The 6,880-nt window shown below is 37.9% G+C and overlaps 1 long non-coding RNA gene across 1 annotated transcript in view; it reads left to right on the plus strand.

The window, feature by feature from the left end:
* Positions 1-1,961, plus strand: part of LOC102385150 — a 44,625-nt gene extending 42,664 nt beyond the window's left edge. The window contains exon 3 of the long non-coding RNA XR_322896.1: positions 1,906-1,961. This is a non-coding gene — a long non-coding RNA (uncharacterized LOC102385150). The remainder of the gene's footprint in view (positions 1-1,905) is intronic.
* Positions 1,962-6,880: the final 4,919 nt, after the last annotated feature.

The raw sequence follows: 6,880 nt of genomic DNA on the forward strand, positions 1-6,880 counted from the left end.
TCAAATTACTATTGAGAGGCAGGCCATGAAACTAGGTGAGCACTTCCCTCACCTCAGTAGTCACCTCTCTCAGAGAATAAACTTTAAGGGGATCCAGCACAGAACCCAGCACTCAAGCACCTCCTTTGGGAAATTACTTTGGCATGTTTTTATTGATTGTTATCTCTGGAAGGACACCAAGATCCAGGCCCACAACACTCTGATCATCCCCACTCCCCTCAATGGATATGGAACATGGGTAACTGGCTGTTGTCATCTCAAGAGCCTGGAGAGGTGTCACCAATGATGCTTCCAGAAAATCCTCAGCATCAAATGGGAAAATCACTAGATAAATTCCAACATCTTTGCTCAATCCAGTGTTACCAGCATTGAGTCAGTGATCCTCAAACACCAACTTCACTGGTCTGGACATTGTGTGCAGATGTCTGACTCTCAACTCCCAAAACAGGTACTCTGCTCCCAGCTTAGTTGCAGCCTGAGATCTCTCAGCAGTCAGAGGAAATGCTGCAAGGTCACCAGTGTGTAGCAGGGGGGGGCAAGCAGGGTGACCACTCCAGGCATTGAAGTGAAGGGCCTGCAACAGGTGCTGCCCAGATGGGGCAGGGCATGGGACAGAGGCATGTGTGGCTCATTTGGGGGGCACAGGGATGGGAGAAGGGTGGCTCCTGCCACTGCATGCATTCCCAGGCAAGCATGGGTGGGGGCAGGGTTGCCCCCTGGATCTGTGCATGGAGCGAGGGCAGGCTGCCATTGTGGGCTTTGCCTTGGGTGCTAAGCTTCCTTGCCATGGTACTGAACGGCACATTGAAGTCATACCTCAAAAAAAATGGATGCTAACATCAAAATCTGGAAGAAGCTGGCTGCTATCTGATCTCAGGGCACCACAACTTCAACCAAGTGGTAGCCTGCTTTGAGGTAAAGCATCTTGCTCTCAAAGCAGAGAACAGAGAGTGGAGGAAAGAAAAGACAAGAAATTGCAGCCTACAGTGTATTCTCCCCCATGGAAAGACCTGAAACTTCTGTAGATGAATCTGTGGCTCAAAGACTGGACTCTTAAGTCACTCCAAGACTCATTGAGGAGCTGTGAGTAGATATCACCCTTGAACTGAGAGACGTGCAGTTGCCTCTGGTAGTTGGATGCTGGTGAAGGAAAAATAATTGTTATTTTCATATATAGCATTTTAACCATAGTTCAGAGCAGTTAGATGTTGTTGGCTAGAAACATCACTAAATAGCAACAAGTTTTAGTTAAAAGCAGAATGAAATTCTCTTGGAGTTCTTTCCTTAGGAAGAAGAATAATGACCTATGATCTTTTTTTCTTAGGGTTTCTATGGTAAAATCCATCCCTGTACATCCTCCATATCAAATCTAAGTACTGGATAGGACATTTGGGGAGGGCATGCTGGCAAAGTGGCTAAATCAAATGCTGCATCACAGTCCCAGAAGTATGATTTTGAACTTTGCTATGGTTTTATGACAAAGCTCATCCCTAGCTAGCCTAGCTGTGATTGGGTACCTAGCCATAATTTTTGGAAACCAAAGGCAATTGCATGTGATACTGGCCACATCACTCCCCCTTGTAATTTTGGTTACAGACACAAGACTTCCTTAACCACACTTGGCTTATGGGCTGCTAAGGCAGCAGATGGAGTGTGGATGAGGGGTACTTTTGCCCAGGATGGATTTCACCCCTGCTGTGCATGGCCTATACAGTAGAAAAATAGATTTTTCTTTCTATTCTTGAATGTCCAAACTTAATATGGCCTGAAATAATAGGTCACTTAATACAAATGATATATGGCATGAGTATATGCAAGGCAAACATTTAATAAAAACATAATCATACAAGTAAAACTTTGACAGAATATTTGGTTAAAACAATACATGTTATTTTTATGTTTCAGTCTTTAATCAGGACTCCTCTCTGGAAACAACATAAACTTCGGCTTAAAACCAGGTGACTTCATATGGTCATTTTTTACTTCTTCTCATAGGAAAAATTGATACAATTCATTCATTCATCTTATTAGAAGAAATTATAGATCATATCTAATCTAACCTTGATGATATGTTATGGATAAAGTTATTGATAATACCTGAGTTGAAGCACCTGGATATTTGAAATCACTTGGCTTAGGAAACATATTAAAGTTCAGAAGGCCTTATTCAAGCAGATGTTTTCCAGGACTGTCTTAATGGTAATGTATCCCAATATTTTTAAAATTTACTGGACAATCTATCATTTGGCTGTAAACCATTAATCTTTGCTATAGAGCTATACTTTATACACAAAATATATTGACAGGTTGGATTATATCACCTTCTTTTACACAAGTGCTAGTTTAAATTAATTAAGAATAAAGATGAGATTTTAAATTTTAATAGCAGAGTTGCTTTTCTTTGCTTTGCTTCTTGAAAAAAATCTGCTACTGCACATATGCTGTTTATTCAAGTGGAGCTATGGTTGTGTTGAGTTGTTTTGTTTTTCCAAGGTACTGTATATGGTTATGTGCACCATACATCTGGAATTACAGACTGGCTCCAGTTCATTAAGTCAGAGGAAAATTAATATCTGGATACATAAAAGCAAAGTTGAAGTTTTTAAACCATACAACACTGTATGCTATTAGATGATTTTAGTATCTGTTCTTGATTCTCTGCTTCAGCTGTATGTAGTCTAGCAAGGGTCTAATAATAACAAATGTTATACAAAATTAATCTAATAAAACACTGAAGAAAATTGACCTGAATGTGTACAATTATGAAATAGTGTCCTAAGGAATTTTAATGCTGCTGTAGCAGAGGGGGTTGTAAATGGGCAGTTAGCTCTACACAAGCTTTTTCTTCTCATTGAATACATACCTAGCTAATTATGAGAAGGTTAAAAAAGAATCATATACTTGAACAAAATATAAGGGGGTAAAAGAGAAAAAAGATAGAGTTAAAATAATAAACAATTATAATAATGGCAATTATGGGATCTGAATTAGTCCTTTCTTTCCATTTGATTTTTTAGCTTAATATACTTTCATCATTATCTGTGCAGTTCTTTGAGGAAGATCTCTTGAGTGTTTTGCCCTGCTAATATTTATCGTGGAAGGCCACATGCCTGATCCTAGGAGGACTTTTTTTTTTTAGCCTTCTCATTTTAAAACAAATTACAAATATGGTCATTGCAGGAAAACATTTCCTTTTATGTCTTCTTTATTAAAGGACCTCTCTTATGCATTCTGCATCAGTCTTTATGTAGCAAATCAACCAAATCCAGCGCACCTAAATGTCAATCTGATTGTAAAGAACAAAATCAAGAGAGACTCCTGAGTTGGGGGAGGGAGAACTTCAAACGATATAAAGATAATATTTTTGAAAGACACACTAAGGACATATTTAAATTGACAAGTTTGTAACTGCCACTGTGTTTTTTAGGATTAGTTTGTGAAACTCCTGTTAAAGTTAAATATTTTTTTACCTGGGACTTTTTAAATATTTTGCTCTTTGCTACTAAATATTAATATTCAAGTGCATTTGATTGGGTTGATGTACTGCATTAAGACCCATGAGGAATGTTTAAGCTGACAAAAAGACGCAATACATATTTTACAATACATATTTTATGTGGGATAAAATATATGTATATTTTTATAAGAGTGTGAGTAAGTCTGTAGCAATGTCTTTGAAACCATCTAGTAATTTCTGTTTAATCTTTCTCAGTAATTCTCACAATTTGTAACATCTGACATCTCTTCTACACTTCACAGAAAAGATGTGTCCAACATTTTGACCATTTGTCTGGTTTCAGGTATACTGAGCAGCAAACATGCCTATGCTGGCTGAAAATGCTAACAAACATCCAGACTACTGATGAAATGACTTGTGGTGTTTGTGATTGGCCTCAGTGAGCATCTTTGAGCCAGTGCTGACCAAGTTAATCAGTTTCCATGGAAACTCTTGTTTAGGGACCTAAACTCCCATTGACTTCAATGGGAATTTAGGTTCTTGAATAGGAATTAGGCACTTAAATGTGGTTTTGGATCTGGCTTTTATTCACTGATAGGTGCTACAGAGAATTGAACTTCAGAGCTGAACAAGCAAGGTTTTCCTCAGTAAGAGCACCGTAACTGCTTGGCAACATTTCTCCTACAAATGACTGCACAAGATTCCCACATGATGAGATCTGTTTTCTGATATTTATTATGTAACCTTTGATTTTTGACATCGTTACTTAGATACTACAGTAATGGGGGCATTGGATAAGGCTATAATTAGAATATACATGCTCTTGTAAAAGAGCATCAGAAAGAGATTTGTTAAAAGATTGAATCCCCAGACCATTTTACACTTTAAATATTGTCATTAGCACCTTTGAGTCTGCCAGGGATATGCTGCCAAAATTTCAATGAGGGGCTTCTATGGAACTGTTTTTACCAGTCTCTTGTGTATCAGGAGCATATATTGACAGTAGAAAAGAAGAAAAGAGGCTTGAATGGAGTTTGGGGGCCTAAGGGTGGGGGAGGAGGGGAGAAAGGAGGATGAAGGTAAGCTGTATATTTACTTTTTAGTTACTAAAAAGCATGTTTTTATAACCACAATGGAATGTGGATCAAAACCGCCTGGAAAGCAAATATTATGTATGAGTTGCTGGCACTATACATGTATTGCTTAAACATAAATGCTAATTGTTCAGTGTTCAATCTATCTAATTCAGGAGGGGCTTGGGCAAAGAAGATAAAAGACCTTATAAGTGGTGTCAGTATCTTTCCTTTGTTTTTTTAATATACCTCACATGTTCCAGCATAATAATAGGAAAGAAAGACAGGGGTGATTTAGGAAGGTTTGGGGGTATTTTTGTTTTGTTTTGTTTAATTATATCCTGAAAATGGGGCAAATTCCCTCAGAGACTCTGAAATCATATGGATTCCTCCTGTCCATTTAGTGGAAGTCTAATTAAGGGGCTTTCAGGAGCCTTTGCCATCCCTTTTGCACATAGTACCGAATTCCAGTCAGATCTTAAGAGATAAACAGTAGACACACAGACTAGGTATGTTGCATTTGCCCCAGTCTTGGAGAATAAAAGGCTTTGCGTGTATCTACAAGAATGAGATTAAGAGGTGAACCAGGAGGTCTTACAGGCTAAAACCCAAGAAGCAGCCAGCTCAGAAGAACCTTATGTTTGTATTTTGTTATTAAGACTAAAAGAGAAACCTGGAAAAGTGTTGAGTGTTGAACATTGCGTGTCAAGCGGGGTAGAAACTTTATGTACCTTTGGATTTATGAAAATAAATCCTCATTAAAGTCTTTAATGAATAATCACAAGTCTATGTTATTGCTGTGGACAGATTAGGAATAGCAATAGGCCTGCAGAGTCTCTGAGTACTGACAAATAAAGTCACTCTTCCTCTTTCTTTTACCTGTTACTCTGTAAGAGAAGATCATAGCAGTGGACTTGCCAAACAGTGACCTTCCGGGTTTTTGTTTCAACTGAAGGATGCAGCAACAATGGTGATATAGAACTGAGAGGTAGCCAGGCTAGATGTCATTAGACCTTGATTTTAGATCTCTTACTGCTTCCAATGTTATTTGGCATAAGCTTTAACTTCTCCTTGGCCACATCTACATGGTATGCTTAGTGTGCTAGTAGCTTGTTACTACTGTTCAGTAGCTCGTTATTACTGTACAGTAGCATAGCTGGGCACAAACTGTGATGCGATGCTACTGTTCAGTAGTAATGAGCTACTGTGTAGTAGTAACAAGCTACTGTGCAGTAGGTGTCACTAGGCAACTTGTGCCGGGATGCAACTGTGCAATAATGGCGGTTACTGCATGGTACTTGGTTATGTACTTGGTACTTGGTTATGCAGGCGTTTAGTATTTGCATAGCCAAATACTAAATGATTGTGCAGTAGCAACTGCACAGTTAGTGTCTCATGTAGCTGTGCTTCCTGTGATGCAGTTTCACCACCTAAGAAAAGAGAATAATGTTATTTTATCTACATCTGTGAAGCACTCTGATCCTTGAGTGAAAGGTACGGTATAATTGGAAGGTAGGTATGATCATTTATTATACCAGTCTCTGGCGGGCTGGTCATGGCTGTGGTGGGATACAGCCAGGAAACGACAAAGGCTGGAATGAAGATGGTCTCTAGAACAGAAAAAAAAGGTAAATGGAGCTTTCCTTTCTCTCCAAATAGTTGAACCTGTCCCAACATAAATATCATTCCTACTGCCCAATCCTGATAGAACAAAAAGGTAGCTAGAGAATCTCAATGCACCACATTAACCATAAAAGTACAAGGAAAAGACAAAAGTGAACATTTGCAATATAGTAATCGTAAGCATTAAAACAACTCTTCTGTGATTTACCAATTCACTTGAAGTGTAAGAATCCCATCACACCACAATGAGCTATTTCTGAACTATCCTGCAATAAAATGTAAAGTCATTGTAAAAATACATCTCAGCAGTTTAATTTGATAATGCATATGTATGGGTTCATTCTTGTTTTTATAAATACTGTACTGTTTTGATAGCTTTTCAGACACAACTGTGTAATAATTGCATGTCTAGGATGGTTGAAAACATGAGGCAAATACAATCTAAATAAGTTTTCCAAGGAATAATTGTACACTCTGTCATGTCTGATTGCTTAAGTGGTATACAAAGAAAGAACACTAAACTAAATAAATTATATACAATGGAAGGAAGCAGATTTTATTTAATTAAATAATAGCATTATTAAAGTTAATTCAATTTATTTACTTCTTTATATAGTGTATGTATTAGGGGTGTGCGAAACGAGCCATATTTGATTCAGATTTGCATTCAGCCTGAATCGGTGATAATGATTCAATTTATTGATTCAGATCACTTTCTTGATTTGAT

Source organism: Alligator sinensis, unplaced genomic scaffold (genome assembly GCF_000455745.1).
Source record: "Alligator sinensis unplaced genomic scaffold, ASM45574v1 scaffold7_1, whole genome shotgun sequence".
Taxonomy (NCBI): domain Eukaryota; kingdom Metazoa; phylum Chordata; order Crocodylia; family Alligatoridae; genus Alligator; species Alligator sinensis.